Source organism: Haematobia irritans, chromosome 1, assembly GCF_050003625.1.
Source record: "Haematobia irritans isolate KBUSLIRL chromosome 1, ASM5000362v1, whole genome shotgun sequence".
In the NCBI taxonomy this organism is placed as follows: Eukaryota; Metazoa; Arthropoda; class Insecta; order Diptera; family Muscidae; genus Haematobia; species Haematobia irritans.
The window spans coordinates 242,008,666-242,036,624 of NC_134397.1; the positions used below are offsets into that span (position 1 = coordinate 242,008,666).

The 27,959-nt window shown below is 31.0% G+C and overlaps 1 protein-coding gene across 12 annotated transcripts in view; it reads left to right on the top strand.

Moving 5' to 3' along the window:
* Window positions 1–27,959, top strand: part of heph (polypyrimidine tract-binding protein 1 heph) — a 564,267-nt gene that overhangs the window by 450,575 nt on the left and 85,733 nt on the right. The window lies entirely within an intron of this gene.

Below are 27,959 nucleotides of genomic sequence, written 5' to 3' on the forward strand. Positions count from 1 at the left end.
ATATTGATGAATGATATGACCAACACATTCCTTTGATATCTTTAAGGCCTCTGCTATCTCAAACAACTTCATTTTACGGTCATTCAAAATCATTTTGTAGATTTTTTTTGATGTTTTCGTCGGTAACCACATCTTTCGGGCGTCCACTGTGTTCACCGTCCTCAGTGCTCATTTCACCACGCTTGAATTTTGCATACCAATCAATTATTGTTGATTTCCCTGGGGCGTAGTCCGGAAACTCATTATCAAGCCAAGTTTTTGCTTCCACCGTATTTTTTCCCTTCAGAAAACAGTATTTTATCAAAACACGAAATCCCTTTTTTCCATTTTTTTCACAATAACAAAAGTTGCTTCACAAAAGACGCTATATCTCACAAACTAATTAACTTACATACGTCAAATTTTGAAACGAAACATTTGAAGGTTGGTACTATATAAAAATAATATGCATTTAATACTAGCGACGCCAACTATGTGTCAGACCGGGGACTTATCAGCCAACCTGTTATAATTTTGAAAATCGCGACATTAAGTGATTTTCAACTCGAAAACCGAACATAGTACTCACCTTTATACACATTAATCCCCATTTCCATTAAGCTCCGCTAGTGCTACGAAGCACCGTTAGCTAAGGAAACCGCTCCGTTAGTGCTACGAAGCACCGTTAGCTAACGAAATTTTAAACCGCCCTATGGACATATCTGCCACCTTGCCTATATATTCCCTATGTCAGTTAAAAACTTAACTGATGAATTTTTTCCAGTTAAACTTGACCGGAGAGAAGATATTGGCACTTTATTTTCGGTTAACTGCCAGTTAAAGCCACCGTGGGAGCCACCGTGGTGCAATGGTTAGCATGCCCGCCTTGCATACACAGGTCGTGGTTTCGATTCCTGCTCCGACCGAACACCAAAAAATTTTTCAGTGTTGGATTATCCCACCTCAGTAATGCTGGTGACATTTCTGAGGGTTTCAAAACTTCTCTAAGTGGTTTCACTGCAATGTGCAACGCCGTTAGGACTCGGCTATAAAAAGGAGGTCCCTTGTCATTGAGCTTAGCATGGAATCGGGCAGCACTCAGTGATAAGAGAGAAGTTCACCAATGTGGTATCACAATGGACTGAATAGTCTAAGTGAGCCTGATACATCGGGCTACCACCTAACCTAACCTAAAGCCTAACGGAGCTACATGAAAATGGCCGTAAGTCATGCAGATTATATTGCTTAGCACATTATTTCATGAAGTCAAGTATCAACAATTTATATTCATTGCATGTAATTGTACCAATCATATCGCAATATATTTCTGAGCTATAAGAATAACGGCTCTGTGGCGTATAAGTAATTTTATTTAAAATATGCCAAATTAATTGATTTCGGAATTGTAATAATACAATCGAATTCTAGGCTAAAAAATTCTTTAGAATCCCAAACATTTATTCATGTGTGCGGTAAAATTGAATAGAATGTGTGATACAAATCTGAGTGCAATTTGATGATAACCATGAAAAATTCTCTGTTGCTTCTAGCATTGATAACAAAATAAAGTAATGCGTATTTTCCACAATAATTTTAATTAAGAACATTGTAGTTATATTATGTATTATTTATATTTAATTTTACAATTATTAATCGAGCCTTATGGAGAAATTTAGATTAAGGAACTTGATTAATAGAGTCATTGAAAATAAAACGCCAGATACAAATCTATACACGCCTAGATTGTAAATGTTTCGGATCGGGCGATAGATAACTCAATTTTGGGCCCTTTATGCTAACTCCTTGTGGAAAAAAACATCTAGGAATTTTGCTCTTACAAATTGAATCATCTTTACTCCCACAAAATAATAATTTATATTTTTTATATATCTTAACTGCATTTTTATTAGTGGACTCTGTGACGTATACGTAATTTTATTATAAAAGTACTTGAAAGTAAATAATTTTGTTCACTATAAATTAATTGATATTGTAATTACAATAACAGTTTTGAAAAGGGTGGTAATCAATCTTTTGGATCATGCAGGAACACTTTATGTGTGCACTAAAATGGTAAAACTTATCGATCGAATAAATAATATCATTGAGGGTTTTTTATGCATAATTTGATGGTAATCATCAGTATCTCTTTATTTCTCAATTTAATATGGATTTTCCGTTAGGATTTCACTACTAATATACTCTGCTCTATGATTTATGTACAGAGAGGATATGTTTTTTTAACAATTTTAGGAACAAATTTTTATAAATGGAACATTATGCACAGAGAGGATATTTTTTTTAACAAATTTATGAACAAATTTTTATAAATATAACATTAAACTTCCTTTATTCTAACTAATTTTAATTAAGAACATTGTAATTATATTATGTATTATTTATATTTTTTATGTATATTAACTGCATCTTTATTGCTGGACTCTGTGACGTATACGTAATTTTATTATAGAAGTACTTGAAAGTAAATAATTTTGTTCACGATAAATTAATTGATATTGGCATTACAATAACACTTTTGAAAAGGGTTGTAATCAATCTTCTGGATCTTGCAGGAACACTTTATGTGTGCACTAAAATGGTAAAACTTATCGATCGAATAAATATATATTAAGGGTGTTTTATGCATAATTTGATGGTAATCATCAGTATCTCTTTATTTCTCAAATTAATATGGATTTTCCTTTAGGATTTCACTACTAATATATTCTGCTCTATGATTTATGTACAGAGAGGATATTTTTTTTAACAAATTTATGAACAAATTTTTATAAATGTAACATTAGACTTCCTTCACAATAATATTCATAACCGTTTTGGGTGGCGTATAAGTAATTTTATTATAAAAAATATTAATTTCATCGGTGATTCATGAATTGATAACGAAATACAACAGCATAATAATGAAACCATGGAATTCAAGGTTAACTCTTAAATGCACAAGATCATCGATTCCCCCCAAAAAATATATAATATTCAAAATGGTAAAAAAGCAAATCTGCATAGCACATGTTTTCTACTTTTTTTGCGCAATTTTTTTTTTGCCACACAAGTGATTGTATGTTAAAGGATATAGTGCACATTAAACTAAGTTTTGTGTACAAATAAAGTATTTGATTGTAGTACAACATAGAGAATATAGATATATTTACATTATATTACCGCCATTCGTTTTATTTATGGTCAAAATTAATTATTCTTTTGAATTTTCGGGCAAAATTTCATTTAAAATTTCATTTCTATTTTGATTTCGGTTTACACAGAGAAGTACTATAGATTTTCTGGAAAAACATATTTTATAAAACTCTGTTATAATGTTGCTAATGCAACAAACTTGATTTCGTAGAATTCGGTCAAAATTTTAAGCCGTAAGAATTTTTTTCTGGTTGTATCTTAAAAGATACGGTGCTCATATAAGGGTTAAGCTACCATGTGGAAATTGCTAAACTCTATGATATATGGTGGGAATAATATTGTTATACCTCATTCACATTATACTTCCAAAATCCACTTTAGCCAGATTTCAAATGTCATTTGATTTATAAAAATGGATTTCAAATCTACTTTTAGTAGATTTTGAGCCTAATGAGTATTGACTATTTTTAACCCTAGAATAGGTGATTAAAAAATAGTAGGTAACGAAAAATTTCACAAGTAAAAAAATAACATTTCAAATTTATATACTTTGAAATAATTTTTTTTATTAATTTATTTTATTTATTTATTTTTTTTTTTATTTTTATTAATTTATTTGTTTTTTATTTAAAATCTGTTTTATAAAGGATGTTTAAAATTTCAAGGGCCGATGTTGATTTTGAATAAAACACCAACTATTTAGGAAATTATTGTAATTTTATTTTATTATGATATATTGATATTATTCAATTATGTATGGAACAAAATATCGGCCAAATGGGCGCCGCGACCTCGGTGGCACACCATCATCCGATGGTCCAAATTTTCGATGACGCTGAGGCATAATGGAGGTTCTATGCCGTTAATGTGCCGAATTATCTCATCCTTTAGCTCTTGAATTGTTGCTGGCTTATCGACGTACACGTTTTCTTTCAAATAACCCTAAAGAAAAAAGTCCAACGGTTTCAAATCACATGATCTTGGCAGCCAATTGACATCGCCATTGACGGCCATTGAATTTTTTGCGCAAAAGAGCCATTGTTTCGTTAGCTGTGTGGCAAGTGGCACCGTCCTGCTGAAACCACATATCGTTCACATCCATGTCTTCCAATTCGGGCCATAAAAAGTTCGTTATCATCTCACGATAGCGAACACCATTCACAGTAACTGCCTGACCGGCCCCATTTTGGAAAAAAATACGGCCCTATGATGCCGCCAGCCAATAAACCGCACCAAACAGTCACTCTTTGTGGGTGCATTGGTCTTTCGACAATCACTCTTGGGATTCGCCCAAATGCGGCAATTCTGTTTATTGACGAATCCACTGAGGTGAAAATGTGCCTCATCACTGAAGATGATTTTCTTCGAAAATTGATCATCCACTGTTTCCATTTCTTGGAACCATTTAACACGTTGTTGGATTGTGTATCTCTTCATGGTTCAAATTGAGTAAGTCTGAAATAGAGAAATGTCAAATAAAATTCGGAAAAAACTTGGCGTTTAGGTGTGGTTCACATTCAACATCGGTCCTTACAATTTAACCACCCTTTACTTCCAAATTCCGATTTCAAATCTACTTTTAGTAGATTTTGAGCCTAATGTGTATGGGCTATAATTAGAATATGAGATTAAAAAATTGTTGGTAATGAAAAATTTCACAAATAAAAAAAAACATTTCAAATTTATATAATTTGAAACAATTTTTTTTTATTAATTTAACTTATTTATTTTTTTATTTATTTATTTTTTTATTTATTTATTTTTTTTATTAATTTATTTGTTTTTTACTTAAATTCTGTTTTATAGTTTTCACACAACTTAGCTTTGTTTATTTTCAACTTTCTTACTTGAAAACCAAATAATTTTTTCTTTTAAATTTCATTACTATTTTTCACATGACCCTCTATAGTATGTAAAGATAGGGACCATATTCCGCTCCTTAAGTCTTACAATGAATCACCTATGCTTTAAGTATTCTCCCCAAACATTAATTTTTACCAATGCAAACAGTGCCCCTGTGAATAGAAAGAGGCATTTTTGTTATGGTCAAGCGAATCACCTGAAACTCAATACCAGGCCACTATCACAACACACACACACACGACCACAAACAAAACTCTGGTCTTTGCCAAAGAAATGCCAATGAATGTCGAATTAGAAAAAAAGAAGCAAACAAGCTGCAACAAAAAAAAAAGAAGCAAAATAAAGTTCAACAACAACAAATACTCAGACATGTAGAACCAATAAAAAAGGAAACATCCTGAATTTGCGCTCATGAAAGCCAAACAAATTTGCGAAAACTTGCCACTCGGCTTCTGGTATAACCATTGATTTTACGAGAGCTTTAGTTTGCGATAGTTTGTGTGTGTGTTTGTATGCGACAGTATGGAGTTTATGTTTGTCCAATACTTGAGTATGTATGTATGCCTGGGAGGATGTTGAAAATACTCATAACAGTGGATGGTGTATGTGTGACTTCGACGAGTGTGTTTATGGTCAGTATGGTTTTCTTGTTAATACAAACACAATACCGAAAATCAAATATAACCAAGATCTGAACATTCTCATACACAATGCATACCAATGGCAACCATATAGTCAGCCAGCCATCCAACAAGCCAGTCATTCCCTTACCCTTGTTTGTGGTCCCTTCAGTCCATATTTCTGGTTTTGTAAGAAGCAAAAAAAAAAATAAAATGAACGAAGAATGGTTTTGTCTGCTTGGTATGTTCATGGTCAACGGCAATACAATAAATGAAGGAATGACCAGAAAAGGAGCACCAAAAAGCAACAGTCAATTGTTTATTTTCTATTTGTTGCTTTCCCCTCTCTCACACTGTCTCTCTCTCGTTCTCTCTATTCACATCCTTTCCGTTACTTTGATTGCCACAAAAGAGAAAAAAAAAACAGCTAGCAACATGTGTTGCTTCTATTATAAGCCATAACGAATTTTCTTTTTTTTTCACTTACGTAGTCCTTTCAGCCTTCTCGTTTGGTGTGTTTATTTTTTTTAACACCCTAATATAATAGGCAATATTTATGTAGAAGGTGGTTGTGGTTGTCTGCCACAGTCCCTTTATGATGTATGTATGTGGTCTTGAATTTTTTATTGGTATATTTTTAGTAATCTCTTAGCGTAGCATAATTTCCTATAATTTAATTGCAAATTGATTTTCTCTGTAATAAATATAATATATTTTAGTTGATTTTCTGTTTTGTGTGCAGATTAACTATTGTGAGCTGTTTAGAGAGGTCGTCTATTCATTTATCTAATAGTAATTTTTATGTAATTGAGGGGAATTATGATTTTTATTATTTTCAAATAATTGAAAATGGTTTACAATCAGGTTATCTTAAAGTTTGCTGAAAAGCCATATTAAATTCTTTTGGTACATGGTGTTGAATAAGTAATATTAATTCTGTTGTCTCCCATAATATATTCTTGATTTAATTTTTTGATTTTACGAAATTTATTGTAAATCTTCTATCTACTCTTAATTCGATTTTGCGAGCAACCATACATTTGAATGTGTACACTTTAATCCTAGCTTTGGAAAGAAAATTGTTTTGATTGTGGATCGGAAATCATATTCTAACTCTAATCCAAGTGATTATGAGCAGCCCTAATGAAGATATTAAAATCTAAAAAAATTAAAAACAAGTAAACACTCATTTCGGCTGGTTAATAAATAAATATTTTCATTCCGTTTACAATGTGAATGAAATGTAAAATTAAATAGTTAATCATCTATGCATTGATTTTGTTTTTTTTTCTGGAGAACTTTATAGCGTCCCATGGGTTGCATAATTTATTTTATTTAATTATTACGTTTCCTTTGGCATAGATTGTTCTATTTATTTTAATGAAGTATTATATTTCCTTAGGCATTAACTTCAATAGATCATTTGATAGTAAAACGCCAACAGATGTTTCTATCTCTTGAACTGTGTTGCATAAATGCAACCAAGCATATTGTAGCCTTAAGATGAAAAGAGAAAAGAAAAAAAGAGAGAAAAAATCGTAGATAGTACCCTATGGGAAATTGGTGAAAATTGCCACTGACGGACCCTTCACAGAACTGGTACCTGTGCTCCTGTTAGTAGCAATTTTTAAATAGTGGCAATTTATTTATTTCCGTACTCGCTTGATATTAAAATCTTAGATCCATTTAGATTTTAATATCAAGCATTTTCACATTTAGTGAAATAAAATTATCAGAATAACCTATTGTTCGACATATTTCAAAATTTTTATTTGATCATTTCGGGTTCGATTGGGATGCCCAAATTGAAACAGATTTCTAAGAGTTTGTCCAAGACTGGTTCGTGAGGACCTGTCTATGGGGTGCTCCTGTTAAATTGTCCCAGGACGTGTCCTTTGGAATGAGTCCAAGACGCGTCCTAAAATGTAAATTTACCCCATCAATGACAAACCCATGTTAAAGTGTCCGGTCCCTTCCATACGTTTTGACCAGAACTGGGACTGGTCCATACCAGGGGTCCATACACACCAGGGACTAGTCCTGTACCGGTTCTGTGGTTGATACATTTCCCGTAGGGTATATTTTAAAAATTTTAATTTTTTTTTGGAAAATATTTGTCAATCAATATTTGATTTTATTAAAGCATACCTTAAGGCGGCGTATATGTAGATAAAGTCATTATATTTTTAACTTTTCATTAAATTTTATGCGTTAAGATAAATTTAATAATTATTTCATTTATGATATATGGAAAGCTAATGCACAAATTAATTTCGTGATTGTTTGATTCAATCACGAAATTAATCGATCCAATTAATTTTTTAATTGAAATGTCTTCAATAGTGATAGTATCAATTAAAAAATTTATGGAAAGTCAATTAAAAAATTAATTGAAAGTCAATTAAAAAATTAATTGATACTATTAACTTTTGTGATTGAGTTTTGTTTCAATTACAAAATTTGTTTAATCAATTAAATTTTTAATTGAACATTTTTTTAAATCTCAATTAAAACTTTAATTGTATCAAATTTCGTCATATTTTTTTCTGTCTACAACAAAATTTTATATCTTTTAATTGATGGTGCTAGCTTAATTTTGACAAATTAATTCGATATGAATAATATTCTTCTAATATTTTAGTAATAAGCTTAGTTGGATAATTAATTATAATTTGAAATTTAATTTAATATAAGGACTATCAATTATCGGAACAATATTAAGAGAAAAATATAAAAAATAATATTTTTTAAATATTTCAGCATTGCTAATAATTTGTATCCGAGATGACAATGAGTTCTAAAGGCAATAACTATGTATGAGAAATTTTCTTTTAGACACAAGGTATTTAATCCTAGGGTGAACTGGTTTCAGCCTCTATTCGATCTTGCCAATCAGATGCCACTGTATAGATTAGACGGCTGCTTCATTTAGATTATTTTGTGGGGTAATATAATGAATTTCACTATCAGTAAAGTGTCAAACGTTGTATTAAACATTTTGTATGACTATTCTGAAGACATATCTTCATATATTAATATATGCTATTTTCTATCTTCAGTCATCTGAAACATCAGAATTGAAAAAGATTCTATTGTGTGGTATTATCATGTATTTGGTTTTGAATGAACTATAAATCAGCATACATTTCAATGTCACACAAAAGGACAGTGTCTGATATATTGTTTCTATACATAGAAAATAGGACAGACTCAAGAATGGATCCTTGAGAGAAACGCTTAAAAGGTTGGCTGATAAGTCCCCGGTCTAACAAAGAAAAACACATTTTTTTGGTCAAAATTCGTTTTTATTATTCAACATAGTTCCCTTCAAGAGCTATACAACGATTATAACAACCTTCCAATTTTTTGATACCATTTTGGTAGTACTCCTTTGGTTTTGCCTCAAAATAGGCCTCAGTTTCGGCGATCACCTCTTCAGTACAGCCAAATTTTTTCCCTGCGAGCATCCTTTTGAGGCCTGAGAACAAGAAAAAGTCGCTGGGGGCCAGATCTGGGGAATACGGTGGGTTGGGAAGCAATTCGAAGCGCAATTCATGAATTTTTGCCATCGTTCTCAATGACTTGTGACACGGTGCGTTGTCTTGGTGGAACAACACTTTTTTCTTCTTCATATGGGGTTGTTTTGCTGCGATTTCGACCTTCAAACGCTCCAATAACGCCATATTATAATCACTGTTGATGGTTTTTCCCTTCTCAAGATAATCGATAAAAATTATTCCATGCGCATCCCAAAAAACAGAGGCCATTACTTTGCCAGTGGACTTTTCAGTCTTTCCACGCTTCGGAGACGGTTCATCGGTCGCTGTCCACTCAGCCGACTGTCGATTGGACTCAGGAGTGTAGTGATGGAGCCATGTTTCATCCATTGTCACATATCGACGGAAAAACCCGAGTGTATTACGAGTTAACAGCTCCAAACACCGCTCAGAATCATCAACACGTTGTTGTTTTTGGTCAAATGTGAGCTCGCGCGGCACCCATTTTGCACAGAACTTCCGCATATCCAAATATTGTTGAATATGATATGATCAACACGTTCCTTTGATATCTTTAAGGCCTCTGCTATCTCGATCAACTTCATTTTACGGGCATTCAAAATCATTTTGTGAATTTTTTTGATGTTTTCGTTAGTAACCACCTCTTTCTGGTGTCCACTGCGTTCACCGTCCTCCGTGTTCATTTCACCGCGCTTGAATTTTGCATACCAATCAATTATTGTTGATTTTCCTGGGGCAGAGTCCGGAAACTCATTATCAAGCCAAGTTTTTGCTTCCACCGTATTTTTTCCCTTCAGAAAACAGTATTTTATCAAAACACAAAATTCCATTTTTTTTTCATTTTTTTCACAATAACAAAAGTTGCTTCACAAAAGACACTCTATCTCACAAACTAATTGACTTACAGACGTCAAATTTTCACACGAATCAGACGTCAAATTTTCACACGTACTATATAAAAATAATATGCATTTAATACTAGCGACTCCATCTATGTGTCATACCGGGGACTTATCAGCCAACCTGTTATTTTAAACAATTATAATTTGAGATCTGGCAGTGAAATATCAAGAAATCAATTTGCCTGCAATGTTGAAGAATACAAACAATTTCCGTAGTTTTGACAGGAATATTTCAAGATTTTCAGTATCGAACTATTGTTACCTTACTATTGTCTACGACAACTGATACCATAAGTACGACAAGTGATAGCATATTTTCGTCAAGGTTTTAACATCAGTAAGTATAGTAATGCAGTTTCGATTCTTCCTCTAACCAAATTGTTTTTAGTAAATCATGAGTTTCTAAGTAATTCGATATTTAGGTGTTCATTATGTGTTTTAATTAGTCATATATTCTTCTTCCAATGAATTAAAATAGATCAATATTTGCAAGTCACATTTAAAAAAGACGTCCTAGAATTTTACTAGATAGCAAATTAATCTAAAGAAAATAAATTAGTTTTATTATAAATTTATGTTGGGTCCAAGTTGATAATAAACTCAAGAAATTCTCCACATTTTTTCCTAGACGATAATGGGCAATTTTAATGATCTTTAAATTTGATCTTGTATATAATGACAGAATTGCCGAAACAACTTCATCTATCTACCTCTTTTCAACCACCATATTATTTGTGAAAATAAATTAGTTTTATTATAAATTTATTTTGGATCGAAGTTGATAATAAACTCGAGAAATTCTCCACATTTTTTCCTAGACGATAATGGGCAATTTTAATGATCTTTAAATTTGATCTTGTATATAATGACAGAATTGCCGAAATAACTTCTTTAAAGATTATCTATCTACCTCTTTTCAACCACCATATTATTTGTGACATTGGTAGCACATTTCTTATTGTTTTCCAGGATGTTAAATTATTCAATATATTTTTTTATTTATTTCTCTTCTAAAGAATACTATTACAGTCTATCACAATACAACAACTTTGCATAACTTGAAGAGACTTGAAATAAACAAAAACACAATATTTTCCACTACAATCAATTATTTCCACTCAACTATGCATTATATTTCCCCTTTTGGCAAAATTACAAATTTGCATTGCTAACGCAACATGACACCGATTTCAATTGCAAATTGATATGAAATTGCCAATGATGAGATGATGAAGTTGATGCTGATGTTGATGAATATCAACAAATTGATTGCATAAATAAATAAACAGTAATTCAATTGGTCAAACACTTTGTTTATAGGTCCATTATGTCAACAGGAGCCATTTCATGAGATGTTTGCATCAACAATTTGTTAATAATATTGAATACAATTAAAAGTTTATCGCTTGATTAAAAAAAATAAATAAATGAATTGAAATCAATAAAAACGACATTAAGCTGTGTTTTTCCTATGTGACTCAAAAAAAAAAACGGAAAGCGAATAAAAAAACACAATGAAATATAAATTCCATTTGTTGCGGGGATCTTCTGTCATACCCGGTGTTTATTTACAACACAAAATCCGATAAACATATGTGTGAAAAAGCCTGAATAAAAATTAAACTTAAAACAAAAGACACAATTCAAAATGTGTTGTCATTATTGCCACATTTGATAGCCACTGTTTCCGTGTTTTTTTTTTTTTATATCCTACCATTTATCCGCTCCATGGCCACGTTTATACCTTCGTTGGTCTGCCTGTCTGTCTTAATACACTACACTTGACATACCGTCATTTTGTGTGACCAGAACTGGGCTTAACTGTTCGCTTCTCATCGGCTATCATCATTACATTTTATGCAAATTCATATAAAATATTAATTAAAAATTCCATTTGTTATAGCCAGCCTAGCTAGCGGCCACTGAAGGAATGAGAATCTGCATGTGCGCGTGTATGTGTTTTTATGGGAAAAAGCATATTGCAAACAAATGCCTGTTAGCTATACATTTTTACAATTCATTCATACATTCATTTTCATTTTGTTCGAATCGATGACTATGGCGCCTCTTCTGCCACCAGCACGATCGTCATATGTATCCGATTAAATAAAAACAAGAAGACTTAATAATTGGTATTTAACACAACCTGGCTGTGTTGATGGCTAGCAGGCAAGCAAGTTGCGTGATTCCATGGTTGTCTGTCAGACAGAATTTGCCACTGTTTGACTACATGGTCAAATGATGGCAATATCATATTATACTCTCCATGAGACAGAGACAGAAATGCGAAACTGTTGATAATTTTCCAGGAAAATATTGTGATTTTTATACAATCTCCTCAAAAGAGCGAACATATCGCTGTATTATCCTTGAGTAGTGTTTATTCATAAGTAATTTACTGAGTTATTCAGTGTATGCATATACAGTATCAAAATATGAAGTGAAGCGTTTTCATGAATTAAATAAATATAAACAGTAAAAAAAAAATGAATGAAAGATAATAAAGATAAAAATTCATACATAAATAAAGATAAAAATTCATACATAGGTTATGTTAATTTTTATTTGCCAGTTTACGAAATCAATTGTTTGAAAAATAAATGTGTAGTAGCCAGCCCTACAAAATACAATAATCTTTTTAATGTTCATGAAATAATAGTTTCTATTTGTTCATATTTTGAGATAAAGCGTACAATGGGTTGTATTAGTTATTTTAATTTTGACTTGTACGCTTAATACATTTGTCTATACTCTAAACGAATTGTTTTAGAAAATATACTATATTGTTGAGATTCAGTACTCTTTTACCTTTCTAAACCTATTTAAAGCTTTCATGTGTGCACCAAAAATCGTTTCGTAGTTCCTTTCAAAGTTTTAATTTTGATCTCCCCTGCTAAATACTTCTTTTTAAAATCTAAATGAATTGTTTTAAAAAATGTTTTACATTGTTGAGGCTCAGTGCTCTTTAACCTTTCTAAACTTATTTAAAGCTTTCATGTGTGCAGCACAATTCATTTCCGTAGTACCACTCAAAATTGATTTTTTTTATAGCAGTAACTTGTCATAGCTTGAATTTCTTTTTATCTCAAACTACTATTGCCATTTGAAATTATTGCCATTTTACGAAATCAATTGTTTGAAAAATAAAAGTGTAGTAGTCAGCCCTACAAAACAATACAATAATCTTTTTAATGTTCATGAAATAATAGTTTCTGTTTGTTCATATGTAGATATCTAGATATTTTGAGATAAAGCGTACAATGGGTTGTATGAGTTATTTTAATTTTGACTTGTACGCTTAATACATTTGTCTATACTCTAAACAAATTGTTTTAGAAAATATACTATATTGTTGAGATTCAGTACTCTTTTACCTTTTTAAACCTATTTAAAGCTTTCATGTGTGCACCAGAAATCGTTTTCGTAGTTCCTCTCAAAATTTTAATTTTGATCTCCACTGCTAAATACTTCTTTTTAAAATCTAAATGAATTGTTTTAAAAAATGTTTTACATTGTTGAGGCATAGTACTATTTAACCTGTGTAAACTTATTTAAAGCTTTCATGTGTGCAGCACAATTCATTTCCGTAGTACCACTCAAAATTGATTTTTTATAGCAGTAACTTGTCATAGCTTGAATTTCTTTTTATCTCAAACTACTATTGCCATTTGAAATTATTGCCATTTTACGAAATCAATTGTTTGAAAAATAAAAGTGTAGTAGTCAGCCCTACAATACAATACAATAATCTTTTTAATGTTCATGAAATAATAGTTTCTGTTTGTTCATATGTAGATATATAGATATTTTGAGATGAAGCGTACAATGGGTTGTATGAGTTATTTTAATTTTGACTTGTACGCTAAATACATTTGTCTATACTCTAAACGAATTGTTTTTGAAAATATACTATATTGTTGAGATTCAATACTCTTTTACCTTTCTAAACCTATTTAAAGTTTCAATGTGTGCAGCAGAAATCGTTTTCGTTATTCCTCTCAAAATTTAAATTTTGATCTCCACTGCTAAATACTTCTTTTTAAAATCTAAATGAATTGTTTTAAAAAATGTTTTACATTGTTGAGGCTCAGTGCTCTTTAACCTTTCTAAATATATTTAAAGCTTTCATGTGTGCAGCACAATTCGTTTCCGTAGTTCCTTTGAATTTTATTTTTATATAGCAGAAACTTGACTCAACCTTATATTACGGGGACTCAAAATACCATTGTCATTCGAAATTATTTTAAGTTCTTCGTGTTTACTAATTAATTTTTAAAGGAATATGCCTTATGATCCGCAATCTAATCGCAATAGAAAGTTGCAAAGTTATGATTTTGCTATTTTGATTCATCTCTTAATCTTACGATTATCGTAACATAATGGTATATACGATTTCAGTGTTTTTTCGCTAAATATTAGTTGTCATTTCAATATAAAGGGAATCCATTTTGATTAATTATAAATTCGATATGTGAATTTTTTCTCTAATTTAAATTTTACCAATTTTTAAAAATCTTAAATTTGAAAAGTTATGTTATATATTTTTTATTTTAAATATCGCTCAAATTTTTTTCTTATCCAATCACAAAATTAATTGATCCAATTAATTTTTTAATTGAAATACCTTCTATCACGAACATGAAACTGGCTATCACAGTTTTAATTTGACATTAAAAAAATACTTGATTAAAAAATTAATTGATTTCATTAACTAATTTCAATTAAAACAATTAATTGGTGTTGATTGCAAAACTCCATTATTTGTTCATTCAAAACTTAACAATTTTCTTGACTAATTTAGTGTTTTTAGTTTTATAAAAAAATTGATTGTTTGAAAAAAAAATTTGGAAATATTTTTTTATTGTAGGAGAAGGGAAGCGAAAATATAAAGTAAAAAATTTGTTTGGAAAAGCCTTGTTTTCGAGATATCAACATCTGAAAATCGGTATTTTCCTTTATAATTTTGTTAATTCGGACAGCAATTTTTCATGAAATAAATGAACATTTTGAGGAGAAAATATTAAGTAAAAATTTTGTCGGAGGAGCGTATTTTCCGAGATACCGCCCCTTCAAAATTCGCGTATAGGTGGCTGGCTTCGGTCGGGGTTTGGAAAAGCCTTGTTTTTTCGATATATCGACATCTGAAAATCGGTATTTTCCTTTATAATTTTGTTAATTCGAACAGCAATTTTTCATGAAATAAATGAACATTTTGAGGAGAAAATATTAAGTAAAAATTTTGTCGGAGGAGCGTATTTTCCGAGATACCGACCCTTCAAAATTCGCGTATAGGTGGCTGGCTTCGGTCGGGGTTTGAGACTTTCTCCTATAGACAGGGTCCAAAGTAGCCTAACGCGAACCCAAAGTGGTTAGGTTGCTGGCCTTTGGGCGGGTTTTGAGACTTTCTCCTATGGACAGAGTCCAAAGTGGGCTAACACGTACCCAACGTGGAAAGGTGGCCGGCCTACGGCCAGGGTTTGAGGCTTTCTCCTATGTACAGAGTCCAACGTTGGCTAACGCGAACCCAGGACCTCTCCGCGTCCATGTTACTCCAAATATATTACTTTTAGGATGATTATGTGCGATGGATACTAAATCCAATATACGTGATAATGAAAACTTTAGGGGCCCGTAACTCCGAAAATAGGTCTGTCCGACAAAAAGTTGTATATTACATTCTGTGTTTAGAATCGAAAAGTCTACAAGCTGGCCAAAAATTGGACCAATCGGACCACTTGTACTAAAGTAGATTTAAGCCAAAATTTTTAGCTAAAAATTAAAAAAAAAAAATATTGTTCACTTTTTTAATAAACTTAGTCTTCTGAGTTTTATTTAATACATTTTTTAATTAAAAATTTTAAAATTTTCAATCATTGACTTAATTACTTAATGCTGTATTAAAAATTGAATTGTATTAATTATTTTATTAATTGAAAAAAAATCAACTTCAATCAACTTTTTAATTGAAAATATTTTAGGTGATATTTTTTATCTGTGTACTCTTATCTATGAATTTCTTAAAAAATATTTCCAATTTTAATATATTCATCGTCTCTCCTTTTTCACATTTTGATTTAATACATTTTTTAATTAAAAATTTTAAAATTTTCAATCATTGACTTAATTACTTAATGCTTCCAACTGTATTAAAAATTGAATTGTATAAATTAATTTATTAATTGAAAAAAAAAAAAAAAACAATCAACTTCAATCAACTTTTTAATTGAAAATATTTTGGTGATATTTTTTTCTGTGTATGTTACTCTTATCTCCGAAAATAGGTCTGTCAGACAAAAAGTTGCATATTAAATTTTGTGTTTAGAATCGAAAAGTCTACAAGCTGCCCAAAAATTGGACCAATCAGACCACTTGTACTTAAGTAGATTTAAGCCAAAATTTTTTGCTAAAATTGAAAAAAAATGTTCCATCACTTTTTTAATAAACTTAGTCTTCCGACTTTGATTTAATAAATTTTTTAATTAAAAAATTTTAAATTTTCAGTCATTGACTTAATTACATAATGATTTCAACTTTATTAAAAAGTTGATTGTATCAATTATTTTATTAATTGAAAAAAAAAAAATCAACTTCAATCAACTTTTTAATTGAAAATATTTTAGGTGATATTTTTTATCTGTGTACTCTTATCTATGAATTTCTTAAAAAATATTTCCAATTTTAATATATTCATCGTCTCTCCTTTTTCACATTTTATAATTTTATGAAATTTCCCAGAAAAATACTTGACTTGTTTCCTTATATCCCCTTGTAAATGCTTATGGCACTTTATTAGTTTGTTTTACCCTTGCAAATATGAAGGAAAAAATTAAAATTCTTTTTTAATTAAATACTTTTTACATATACTACCATGCATATGAACATATGTATAAGGTTTCCATTATGAAGAATATTTAATGAATTTTATCACATTGGAAAATGCTGTTAATTGGAATAAAAAAATTTAATTATTTATACGAAATCGATTTTATTGTTTTTTGTTTCCTTGGGTGTAGTTGTTTGCCAACAAGAATATTAACTGCTGGTCTACAAAGAATTATAGAATATGTCATAGGTGTAAGGGTATGAGTAGGCTATGTCCCTCGTATGAGTGACATGGTGTTACTGCAATTACGCTAAAAATTGCTCTCTCTCACCTCTCTATGTGAAATATATCCAATGATTGATATAAAACATTTGTATAAACATGTGCGTGTGTATGTCTGTGGACACCTATCGGAAAAGTTGATGTATCTGTATAAAAATTACATGAAGTTAATACCTATGTATATAAATGTATATTCCACATTCATTGTGGGAAAATAAACATATGTTTATTAAAAACAAAAAAAAAAAACCTATAAAAAATCGACCATGAGAATGTGTTCTCATTTGACCAGTGTGCCTACAATTGGATCCTTTTTTTTTCAATCGAGTTGAGGGGTCCCCATTGTGTTAAGAAAATATGATAATATTTAATGTTTACTTAACACGACACTTGCAATGTTTATATTATTAAAGAAAATATTTGCATAAATGCAACACTTATCACAACCTTTATCCGTACCAATATCGACATTATATGCTAGTAGAGGGGTAGTGATAACTGTGTTAAAATATTACAAATATTATATGTGTAGTAATATAATGCTATATTAAAAAAAACCTGACTTCACTACATGTTTTATATCTATAGCTTAGGGTTGCCAGATGGTATGCCCTGAAATTACATGTCCTCAAATCCACAATAAAATGGAAACAAAATCCTCCTACTGTGCACATAGAAAATTTATATTTCACTCCGAGACGAATTTTATTTTCTGAATGTAAAAATGTAGATAAATTTTTGTTTTTTGTCAACCGAAGGATAAGGGGCCACATAGTTATACTGGTAAAATGTGCAGCAATTTTTGTAAATTCAGATGTATTTGTTCCCAATATAAATTCAGCTTTACTTTTCCCAGTCAAAAAGGTGGCACAAAAAGTGTCATTCTTAAAAAAAGTTACGAATTAATTTTTAAAAGTTTGAGCACCAACTCTGATATTGATGCAAATTGAGTTTGTATTAAACCAACTTATATTTGTTTTTGAATGACTGACATGAATGAAAACTTGTTCATCTACTTCGAAAAAGAAAAGATCCCAGTGAAATATTTACATACTTTCAGGCTCCTATTGTATGTAGTTTAAAAAGTATTGTACTTGTTCTTAAGACAAATTCAGCTTTACTTTTCCCAGTCAAAAAGGAGGCACAAAAAGTGTCATTATTAAAAAAAAGTTACGAATTAATTTTTAAAAGTTTGAGCACCATCTTCGATATTGATGCAAATTGAGTTTGTATTAAACCAACTTATATTTGTTTTTGATTGACTGACATGAATGAAAACGTGTTCATCTACTAAAAAAAAAAATCCCAGCAAAATATTTGCATACTTTCAGGCTCCTATTGTATGTAGTTTAAAAAGTATTGTAAAAAAAGTAACAGAAAACGACATTATTTTGAAAAATTCATCAAGATTTTTGATTTTATGTCATCATGCCTGAAGCAATCTTCATTTGACAGCTCTATATTCAGCTCAATTTTATTTTTTTTAACAAAAGGATAAGTGGCAATATACACTACTACTGGTAAAATGTGCAGCAATTTTTGTAAATTCAGATGTACTTGTTCTTAAGATAAATTCAGCTTTACTTTTCCCAGTCAAAAAGGTGGCAAAAAAAGTGTCACTCTTAAAAAAAAGTTACTAATAAATTTTTAAAAGTTTGAGCACCAACTCCGACATTGATGCAAATTAAGTATGGATTAAACCAACTTATATTTGTTTTTGAATGACTGACATGACTACTTCAAAAAAAAAATCCCAGTGAAATATTTGCATACTTTCAGGCTCCTATTGTATGTAGTTTAAAAAGTATTGTAAAAAAAGTAGCAGAAAACGACATTATTTTGAAAACTTCGTCAAGATAAGTGGGCATATACAGTAATACTGGTAAAATGTGCAGCAATTTTTGTAAATTCAGATGACAAGTACATCCAATATATCAGGTTTATTTTCCCAGCCAAAAAGGTGGCCAAAAGAGTGTCATTCTTAAAAAAAGTTACGAATTAATTTTTAAAAGTTTGAGCACCAACTCCGATATTGATGCAAATTGAGTTTGGACTAAACCAACTTATATTTGTTTTTGAATGACTGACATGAATGAAAACGTGTTCATTTACTTCAAAAAAAAAGATCCCAGTGAAATATTTGCATAGTTTCAGGCTCCTATTGTATGTAGTTTAAAATTCTTAAGAGAAATTTAGCTTTACTTTTCCCAGTCAAAAAGGTGGCACAAAAAGTGTCATTCTTAAAAAAAAGTTACGATGAAGTAAGATTGTGAACATTGGTTTATTAAGTTTGGATTAACCCAACGTTGTCAAATACTTCTGAAAAATGTAGATAGTTTTAAAATCATAGTACGTCATCTCCGATGGAGTTATTAGAAATTTAACATTTGTTTTCATCAGTTTTTTAGTCGGATATTAATATTCATGCTAATTAGGTTTGTATGAAACCAACTTTATATTTTTCTTTTGAATGACTGATATGAAGGAAAACCTGTTCACCTACTTCTAAAAATTTCCCAGTGAAATATTTGCATACTTTCAGGCTCCTATTGTATGTAGTTTAAAAAGTATTGTAAAAAAGTAGCAGAACACGACATTATTTTGAAAACTTCGTCAAGATTTTAAGTATTATTTTCTTTGATTTTAAGTTATCATGCCTGACACATTATTCATCTGGCAGCTCTATATTCAACTCAATTTTATTTTTGTCAATAAAAGGATAAGTGGGCATATAGTAATAGTGGTAAAATGTGCAGCAATTTTTGTAAATTCAGATGTACTTGTTCCCAATATATCAGGTTTATTTTCCCAGTCAAAAAGGTGGCACAAAAAGTGTCACTTTAAAAAAAAAAGATACGAATTAATTTTTAAAAGTTTCAACACCGATGAAGTAAGTACGAATTAATTTTTAAAAGTTTGAACACCAACTCCGATGAAGTACGAGTGTGAACATTGGTTTATTAGGTTTGTATTAACCCAACGTTGTCAACTACTTCTGAAAAATATGGGTAGTTTTAAAATCATTGTACGTCATCTCCGATGGAGTGATTAGAAATTGAACATTTGTTTTCATCAGTTTTTTTTAGTCGGATATTAATATTCATGCTAATTAGGTTTGTATGAAACCAACTTCAAATTTTTCTTTTGAATGACTGACATGAAGGAAAACCTGTTCACCTACTTCTAAAAATTTTCCAGTGAAATATTTGCATACTTTCAGGCTCCTATTGTTTTACTTCTAAATATTGCAAGAAAGTAGCAGAACACGCCATTATTTTGTAAACTTCATCAAGATCTTTGATTTTAGGTTATCATCCTTGATACATTCTTTATCTGGCATCTCTATATTCAAACGTTTTCATTTATGCAAAAAACTATTAAAAGTTTCTAAATGTAATTAATCGAAATGGAGTTGGAGAAAAAAAACAGAAACCAAGACGTTTAAATATGCTTGAGGTTTTAAGTTTAGGTCTTGTAACAATTTTCCTCCTATGACTTTTCTGTCGTTCTGACTTTCTGTTGCAGTAAAGATACATACACATACACACACACACTTCATTGAGTATAAATTTAATTTTTAATAATTTCTTCTTTGCTTCTTCTTGCCACAGTTGTTTTTGCCTTGGCTTTAGCAAAGGCACAAAAAAAAATAAGAATATCGTTTACTTTTCTAATGCCCTTAAGAAATGTAATTCATTAAAATATAGTCGTCCTTATGTTCAGTTCGTTTCCCTGCAATGTTAGTGCTCAGCTCTCAGATATGCTCTCGGTATTTAACATCAGTAATGCTTCGGATATTTTGCCCTATATATATATATAGACCAGCCTAGCCGCCTGTCACATTGCATGATGTTGATATTAAGGCAGTTGAGTTGTGGGTGAGAGGCGGCATAGCAAAAGAATTCTCCTCTGATATTGCTATAGCTTATAATGGGACCATAACGAAGTAGGATATGAAGGAGAAACCCAGAATGTAGTGCAATTTTTAATTGCAATTCAATTAGGAAAATATTTCCAAACCCCAAGCCCCCTCCTAAGTGTTGTGGGCCCGACTTCGACTGCTACATAAAGTAGATGTGTGTATATGTGTTCTCTTCATATATATTTTTGATTTCATATTTACATAGTTACATAAACGTATCTGATATGAATTTACCAAACCCCATAACGAAATCTCAGTCGTTTTTTTTTTGTTTCATTCATGTTTACAAATATCTTGCCACCAATAGTTGTAACAAAAAAATATAAGCTTACATTGAAGTTCACATATAAAGGGTGATTTGTTAAGAGCTTGATAACTTTTTTTTTTAAAAAAACGCATAAAATTTGCAAAATCTCATCGGTTCTTTATTTGAAACGTTAGATTGGTCCATGACATTTACTTTTTGAAGATAATTTCATTTAAATGTTGACCGCGGCTGCGTCTTAGGTGGTCCATTCGGAAAGTCCAATTTTGGGCAACTTTTTCGAGCATTTCGGCCGGAATAGCCCGAATTTCTTCGGAAATGTTGTCTTCCAAAGCTGGAATAGTTGCTGGCTTATTTCTGTAGACTTTAGACTTGACGTAGCCCCACAAAAAATAGTCTAAAGGCGTCAAATCGCATGATCTTGGTGGCCAACTTACCGGTCCATTTCTTGAGATGAATTGTTCTCCGAAGTTTTCCCTCAAAATGGCCATAGAATCGCGAGCTGTGTGGCATGTAGCGCCATCTTGTTGAAACCACATGTCAACCAAGTTCAGTTCTTCCATTTTTGGCAACAAAAAGTTTGTTAGCATCGAACGATAGCGATCGCCATTCACCGTAACGTTGCGTCCAACAGCATCTTTGAAAAAATACGGTCCAATGATTCCACCAGCGTACAAACCACACCAAACAGTGCATTTTTCGGGATGCATGGGCAGTTCTTGAACGGCTTCTGGTTGCTCTTCACTCCAAATGCGGCAATTTTGCTTATTTACGTAGCCATTCAACCAGAAATGAGCCTCATCGCTGAACAAAATTTGTCGATAAAAAAGCGGATTTTCTGCCACTGATTTTGGTAATAAAATTCAATGATTTGCAAGCGTTGCTCGTTAGTGAGTCTATTCATGATGAAATGTCAAAGCATACTGAGCATCTTTCTCTTTGACACCATGTCTGAAATCCCACGTGATCTGTCAAATACTAATGCATGAAAATCCTAACCTCAAAAGAATCACCCTTTACATACATTTTTGGAAAATGAACCAAAAAAAAGTAATGAAATCGAAATCCTTATGTCCTTGCTCGTTACTATCTGGCTAACAGGATTTGAAAACCATTAAATTGTCTATGATTAGAGTTTGTGATTTAAAAATTTTATTATAATAATAACTACAGAAATTATTGTAAAATTTAGAGAAAATTGGTAACGTAATTTTTCGAAGTTTGAATAATTAAATAAATTGATTTTATATAATTTGAAATTTCTGACTAAGAAGTATAGGAAACCTTTAAATTGTCTATATTTAGAGTTTTTGATTTAAAAATGTACAAATTTTATTATAATCATAACTACAGCAATTATTGTAAAAATGTGAGAACATTGAAAATTTTCAGGAATATATTCAGTTGGTAACGTAATTTATCGAATTTTCAATAATTAAACAAATTTATTTTACATAATTTGAAATTTCTGACTAAGAAGTATAGGAAACCATTAAATTGTCTATAATTAGAGTTAGTGATTTAAAAATGTACAAATTTTATAATAATCATAACTACAGAAATTATTGTAAAAATTAGAGAAAATTGAAAATTTTCAGGAATATATTCAGTTGGTAACGTTATTTTTCCAATTTTCAATAATTAAACAAATTGATTTTACAAATCTTATACAATAATTTGAAATTATAAAACTCAACTATTTCTTACTTCAATAGATTGTTTCTGTGTGCAGCCCAGATTTGGAGAATTTTGCGTCTAAATATTTATTTATTAATTTTATTTTAATTTATTAACCTTGACCTAGCGAATTCAATTTTACAATCGCTATTCAATTCAAATTAAGTACACAAATTATTTTAATTTAATTTTGTATCTAGACTTTTCAATTGATTGTTATTAGTATACAATCGCTTCTTTTTAAAGAGACTTAATCCATTTTATAAATTCATAATGACCTACCGTACTTGGTGTCGTATAAGTAATTCTATTAAAACATTAAAGAAACTAATTTGCCTCTTACTTGAAAAAACGAATTGATTTTTACAATCTCTTCTAAACACAAAAATTGTGTTAATATTTTATATGAAAATAAGTTTTTGCAATTTATGTATGCAATGTTTAAAATGAAAATATTGGAGATTTTATACTGATGCCTATACCACACTCATAGAAAAAATCATTCACGGCGTGCTCATTTCAAAACGATTCGTTCACGAAAGTGAATCAACACACATGTGGTGTCAAACGGAGAACAGGCCGAGTCAATCGGACAACGATAAAATGACACCATGCGTTGTCGAAATAACAACCAGCGCTCACGATCTGAAAACGTTGTTGTTACGAATTAATAAACAAACTGAAAAAAAAAAAGATTTCCTCTACCGTGACTCGAACCTGTGTTTTCTGCACCTTTGCACCACCGAGGGAGTTTCCATAATAACGTCTAACGATTATTTTAAGACTTTTCATGGCCAAAGAAAAACGAATGCCGTTCATGAAAACGTGAACGCCCGTGGACGAAATTGTGAATATACCGTTTTGATTTTTTGTGAACATTTCCGCTTCATTTTGTCACCGTCCGTTCACGACTATGGAACGTAAATTTTTCTTTTAGTGCAGAAGCTAGAGAGCTTTGCAACTGTTTTATGTTTGTTCAACCCAATTTTATCACAATATTATGGAAACTAATTCACTTCCTACTTGAATAAAAGAATTGATTTTTAAAATCTCTTCTGGGCACATAAATTACTTTAGTATTCTGTACGAAAATAAAATTTTCCATTTTGTGTGTACACTGTTTAAAATGTCGCTAAAGAGACTGAAGCGTATTTTTTCCACTACCTGTAAATCAAAATACCAGAAGCTAGATAGCTTTGCAACAGACTTTATTCCTATGTTTGTTCAATCCTTGAAGGGATTTTTATGTTGAGATAAATGTTTATTCTGGATGTCATATATCAACATTTAAATGATGAAATATGGACATCGATTTTTTTTAGCCCTTGTACTGTTGTCATCAATTTTTTTTTTTTTTGCATTTTTTTCTACATTTAGCAGAGAACATTTCATTTACGTCAACGAATGGTCTTGCAATCATTTGTTCTATATATATTTTTTTTTTCGTTTCAATATGCCAAGTTGTGAACATAAGCCCTCTGCATAATTTATTTTCAGTTTTATTTCCGTTACGAACTAATCAGAAAGTGTAATTTCCGTTTGGTATTGAGTGTAGATTTTTTTTCTCCTGTTGCATTGGTTGCTACAGCCCATTTATGATTTGTAGAAACAAATGTCAGTAGAGGAAAAAATGTTTAACCAATAGTTAGAATTTGAAACGTTGACCCTTTTAGGGGAAAGAATATTTAAAGGGTCATTTTATGTTTTATAGGGTCATATTTTTTTTCGTTTTTTTTTTACGGCAAAATATTGCTATTGAAATTTCGATTGCCTAATTTTTGATGGCTATTGACAATTTTAAAACCAGTTTGATTGTGGTCCCAGTTAAGAGAGATTTTTGTTTTGTTCTTTAAAAAAAAAAACAAAAAAAAAACGTTCTCCTTCAACTCATATTGTTTTCCCCCATGTTAAGCAATGTGCTCCAGTACCATCCCAAAGCAATCATAAATTCATTGCAAAAACATTACAGCTAATACCCTTGCATTTGGAGAACAGTTTGTGTGTGTGTGTTATGTCGTCATAATCGTGTTCATGCCGGTCCTTCTAACAAGGATAGAGTTGTTTTGGGGCCAAAATAATTTGCTATATAATTTGTGGCTCTTGTTTGTCGTCGTCTATGGACCAGTTAGGGGCCATTGAAGTAGAGATGCCATTGTTGAATGACCTTTCATTGTTATTATTGGAAAATGTATATCTTGAAGGAAATTTTGTTTAATCAAATAAATGTGATCAAATCAATTGCATTAAATAAAATATTTTATTTATCAAAAGCACAACAAAATATTAACAAAATTATGTCACCCCGATAGATCGACCGAAAATATTCATTCGTATAAAAAAAAAATTATAAAAAAATTTCTTTGGAAAAATGTCTTAATAAATCATATCGTCCTTTTGTGACTTCTGCAGCCAATTGTGCAAATGTCAACGTTTTCCAAATTAAAGGTGGGTATTAAGTTCGACTTTAGCCGCTGTAATCGCTAAAGTGAAAACTAAATCATTAAAAACAAGGCATGGAATTATACATATTTGTTGCAAATTTTATTATAACTTGATGGGGAATAGCCCAAATCAAATTTTCACAGTTTGTATTCCTTAAAGTGGATTAATAATCATGAACAAGTATATACGGCCGTAAGTTCGGCCAGGCCGAATCTTATGTACCCTACACCATGGATTGCATAGAAACTTCTACTAAAGACTGTCATCCCCAATCGACTTACTTGGGTTGTGGTAACTCTTGTCGATGGCAAGGTACCTTAAAACTTCTTACCACAAAAGACTTATTAAATACGTATATAATTCAGTTTTGACATAATTTTGACAAAATTTTCTATAGAAATAAAATTTTGACACAATTCTATAGAAATAAAATTTTGACAAAATTTTTGATAGAAATAAAATCTTGACAAAATTTTTTATAGTAATAAAATTTTGACAAAATTTTCTATAGAAATAAAATTTTGACAAAATTTTGTATAGTAAAAAAATTTTGACAAAATTTTCTATAGCAATAAAATTTTGACAAAATTTTGTATAGTAATAACATTTTGAAAAAAATTTCTATAGTAATAAAATTTTGACAAAATTTTCTATAGAAATAAAATTTTGACAAAATTTTCTATAGAAATAAAATTTTGACAAAACTTTCTATAGCAATAAAATTTTAACAAAATTTTGTATAGTAATAACATTTTAACAACATTTTCTATAGTAAGAAAATTTTGACAAAATTTTCTATAGAAGTAAAATTATGGTAGATTATTTTTTGGTTATCGGCTATATATAACTATAGACCGATATGGACCAATTTTGGCATAGTTGTTAGCATATACTAGCGCAATGTACTGAATTTCACCACGTATCAAATTTGCTCCTCCAAGAGCTCCGAAGGTCAAATCTGGGGATCGGTTTATACGGGGGCTACATATAATTATGGACCGATATGGACCAATGGTTGTTAGAGACCATATACTACCACCACGTACCAAATTTCAACCGGATCGGGTGAATTTTGCTCTTTTAAGGGGCTCCGAAGGTCAAATCTGGGATTCGGTTTATCCGGGGCTACATATAATTATGGACGGATGGGGATCAATTTTTGCGTAGTTGTTAGAGACCATATACTAACACCATGTACCAAATTTCAGCCGGATCGGATGAAATTTGCTTCTCTTAGAGGCTCCTTAATCAAAATCTGGGGATCGGTTTATATGGGGGCTATATATAATTATGGACCGATATGGACCACTTTTTGCATGGTTGTTAGAGACCATATACTAACACCATGTACAAAATTTCAACCGGATCGGATGAATTTTGCTCCTCCAAGAGGCTCCGCAAGCCAAATCTGGCCGTCGGTTTATATGGGGGCTATACGAAAAGTGGTCCGATATGGCCCATTTGTAATACCATTCTACCAACATCAATAACAACTACGTGTGCCAAGTTTCAAGTCGATAGCTTGTTCCGTTCGGATGTTAGTGTGATTTCAACAGACGGACGGACATGCTTAGATCGACTCAGAATTTCACCACGACCCAGAATATATTTCGATGTATTACAAACGGAATGACAAAGTTAATATACCCCCATCTTATGATGGAGGGTATAAAAATTGGCGATTTTAGCTACTAAACTCGAACTTAATACACACCTTCAAAAAATTTAACGAAGAATTCACTTTTCGATTGTAATCCCTAATGTGAAGCAACCTAAAAGACTCACTCTTCGAATGGAATCCTATGACATAAACGAATATCTACTCTACCCTTACTGAATTAAAATTGGTACAAATGGTCGTTTGTTGCAATTTGTTTGCTTATTCCGACGAATTGGCTGCATTACCAAGGTAGGTAGGTAGAGCTACCTATGAAGTTAGAACTTTTCCCCACATTAAAATCAGTAGACGACTAACACACTGCATAAGAACGACCAAATCTCCCAGGTTTATAAAAACAAATGGGACTTAAAACTTTCCTATGTGGCAGGAGCTGCTGCTACTTTTTCAACAAACATTCGGGGATGTTTCGTTGCTTCATGAATGCTTAGCATGCAGAAGTTAACCAGGGATCAACTTCATAAAGTTGTGGCATTTTTTTTTTTTTGTTTCCAGACATTTCGTCGTAAAGGTGCTTAATAAGAAAATTTATTTATTTGTTGTTTAGTAAGATTTTAGCTTAAAAAAAAATACAAATACTAGGTATGATGCTTATTGTGCACAATAACAGTAGAGGTGTAAAGGTCTTTGTGTCAACAATGCAAGCAGTTACTTAGTTTTGTTTTTTGTAATGACCATTAGTTTTAGGTAATAGTAAGTTTTTCTATATCAAAAGCATTAGCTGTGACAGTTGCGAGTTAATAAAAAAAATCTCATGTATTTTCTCTTTTTTATAATAAATATAAAACTTTGTTGTAGTTATTTTAAATGCTCTTTATTATTTATTTTTTTTTTT